The 3,529-nt window shown below is 32.2% G+C and overlaps 1 non-coding gene across 1 annotated transcript; it reads left to right on the top strand.

Annotated features, from left to right (window-relative positions):
• Positions 1-2,227: 2,227 nt before the first annotated feature.
• On the top strand, positions 2,228-2,362 carry LOC115873429. The gene has a single exon (XR_004048426.1). It is a non-coding gene; the product is annotated as a small nucleolar RNA U109 (small nucleolar RNA).
• Positions 2,363-3,529: the final 1,167 nt, after the last annotated feature.

Genomic DNA, 3,529 nt, shown 5'->3' with positions numbered 1-3,529 from the left:
TGCCCCAATATGATGATAGCTCTTCTTCCATTAGTTTACAAGTAAAGATAATTCCAAGGAAAGACCCTTTCACCCTTGGACAGCGGACAGATTTTAGACTCGTATAATAAAGTTATACCATGGCATTCAGTGTAGTTGTTGAGAAGGCAGAATAAATTTAGGCCCAAACATGAGTTATTCCCATGTTTTGCAAATGAAATATTTATAGCACACCCAAATAGATTATTATAAATATTTTAGATATTAATTGATAACTAGATCTTTTATGCGGTCCTTCTCAAATGATTTTTGTTTTAGTTATACTGTACTTATAAAGAGATCTGTTAGGTTGTGTACTGGTGAGGTGATCTGTTGTGTAAAGCAAGTGTGGGGCAATCTATGAAATTAAAACAGTTAGAAATTCTGGGATTTGTTCTTTTAATGCACTCAAATATTTTGATCTGTGTGTTCTTTGCATTCTTTTAGCTGGTCAAATTACCAGCTATCAATTGCAATGAGACTGTCTTTATAGCTACATCTCAAAGTGTACAGCAACTACCTAAGCTCATATCCTGTAAATCTGATGTCATTTAAAACAATGTCTACATGATTTTAGGACAGAAGAGAATACTTGGATATAATTTAACAAATTAATTTGTTACAGAGGCCATTGTCAATGGAATGGATGGGTTGACTAGATAAGAGGGAAAGAGTGAAAGGTATTAGCAAAGTTATTCTCAGATGTAAAGTAAGTATCTATGGCTAATATTGTTGATCATTCATCCTTGACTACCAAATGTAATGCAATCAGGGTTCACCATCATAGAACAAAGTAAATTAGATTGCCAGTCTCTTCATTACCTTGAGGACATTACTAGTCTTACATAGTCCATAATTGTAAATTTTTATAAAGTGATATGTTACAATTATCAAAATAAATATTTTGAACTACACTATTAAAAATGCAGAGTGATTTTGAAATACATTAGACCCTGTAGCTCATTTGCTTTGCCTATTCATTCTCAATTCAAACTAGCTTCTTCATGCAAATTTTTTCATTCATTTTACTTTTCTCCAGTAATATTGTTTTCATTGTAAACGATATAATTTTCTTTCTTTCTATTTTAGTCATTATGAAGATATTTGTTGTGAATTAAGGACAAATTCAAATAACTAAATGCAAGTCATGAGCACAAAGCTGGAACGGAATATAGAAAAGAAGATGAAATACTACCAGAATAACCAAAGGAAAAATTTAAACAATTTTATTTGACAGCTATGGATAGGTTTGTCCTTAAAACTATGCAATACCAAGACAATGTGGAAAAAACTATGAGAAAGTAGAGTGAACTATGTTCTGGATAGGTGGTCAGGCACAAGACTTCACTTCAAGTTATTAACAACTGCTTTCTTTTGCAACATTCATAGACAAGGTAAGCAAAAGAAGATTATATAATTGCATTGTAGACTATATAAAATTATACACTATAGCTGTGAAGGTACAGAAATCTTAAAATAATTGTGAAACTTGCAATCAAATAAGCATGAAATTATCATAATCTCTGAATTTAATATTTTTGAATATAAAGAAATAATGAGAACAATTTATACATCTTAAAATTCACATATATGGACATGCATATATATGTAGACAAAAACATGTATACAAATGTTTCCATAATTTCATTGTTTCATAAAAAAATAATTTCATTTGGTTTAACACTAGGCATTTACCAGACAGTAGTGTTTAGGCTGTGCAAAATAAGTTTTGTTACATGGCAAGTGAGTAGAGATAAAAATACAAAATTGCTAAAAAGCTAAAAAGTGTCTGCTATTTTAAAATATGAAAGAAGAAATTCGAGTCATGTGCTGCAACTAATAGATAAGATCACAAATTTCACTGAAGGATTGAAACAAACCCACCCTTCAACAGCATATACCAAACATATGTCATGAGAATTAGGCAGGTTTACTTTGGTTTTGAATGAATGAACTTACCAGACAATCACTCAGTGATTTGTTTCACTTTGCTTGGACAGGCCCCAAATATGCAAATATGAAGCCACTGGTAAAATCACCAAAGTAATTTCTATTCCTGGCTAAATTTCTTTCATATACATTCAATAGCAGAATATTAGCATAAGCACTAACTTGGGAACAAACTCATAAGAAATAATAATAATGGTTATGCCAAATTGTTTACTTTTGCCACTGTGGAGGAATTTTGACTGACTGAAAAATAATTGTTTTGCATATGGAGATATCTGTTTCTCATTCCTGCAGGAACAGGAATACATCCATAGAATGCTACATTAAGAAAGGAGTTCTCAGGACTACCAACCTTACAGTAGTGGTTGAGTAGCAGTATATTTCTCCTACATAAGAAAATTAATTAATTAATTCAAAAAACAACTGTCCTTTACACACATTTAAGTATATCAGCTTTATATCATGGCTAAACAATACCTTGTGTTAGTCGCATTGAAATGTACTCAGTATACAGGTAAAATTACATTACACATGACATTTGTATGATCCTCCTGAAATCTTAGCTATGGAACTATCGACTCTTTTAATTTATGGCTGGTGACTAGAATTGATTACACACAACTTCCTAGGTCCGTGCTTCAAGAATCAAATAAACAGATTGGTGCAGAAAATCTCAGTCTCTCAGATTCATTTACTTAAGGCAGCATTTTTCTTACATAGAATTCTATTTTATGCTCTAAAAATGAAAATGATTTTTAAAAGGTTATATTCATATTAGTGCAAGTACAATTGCAATTCCAGTCTCATTCTTGGAAAACTATGCATATACACATATACATAAATATAGTGAAATAGATAGTTTATAGATAGTAAAATTGTTATAAGTAATATATAACCTATAATGTAAGCATACTTTATCTTATTCCTATTTATCAGTAGTATTAAATTTTGCCGTAACATCTTTTTTCTCTTCTCCAAGGTATAGGAAAGAACCTTAACAAATGATAAGCAAAACATTAATAGAAGCTGTTGAGTTTTTCAATACTGATGAAAATTAACTTTGCTTCAGACTCAAATCAATGAAAGTTGCTTTTAAGGGACACGGGGAAACATACTGTGGGAGTATAGTAATTTCAGGTATACATTAGATAGATTCAGGGCATTTTAACCCATTAGAAATTCACTCATTTTCCTCAAATTCTAGTTCCATGTATGTATACAGTGTGTAGGACCCCTGATGGTGTAGTGGTCATGCATTGGGCTGTTAACTCCAAGGTCAGCAGTTTGAAACCACCAGCCACCTCAGGAGAAAGATGAGGCTTTCTGTTCGTAGAGGCAACTGTCTTGGAAACCCACAGGGACAGTTCTACCCTGTCATTAATGGTCAGAATCAACTTGATGGCAGTGCGTCCTAGTGATGCTGTAGTCATTAGTCAATGTAATTGTTTCAATCCATCAGCCACTCTTGGGTAGGAAGGTGAGTTTTCCTGTTTCTCAAAGATTTACAGTCTAAGAAACCATGTATATGGTACCTAAGAGTCAGAATCAACTCGAAGATAGT

Source organism: Echinops telfairi, unplaced genomic scaffold, assembly GCF_000313985.2.
Source record: "Echinops telfairi isolate 266 unplaced genomic scaffold, ASM31398v2 ScPeMD7_7468;HRSCAF=8506_0, whole genome shotgun sequence".
Lineage (NCBI taxonomy): Eukaryota > Metazoa > Chordata > Mammalia > Afrosoricida > Tenrecidae > Echinops > Echinops telfairi.
The sequence above is the reverse complement of the archived record's forward strand: the minus strand, read 5'-3'. Positions and strand labels throughout refer to the sequence as shown.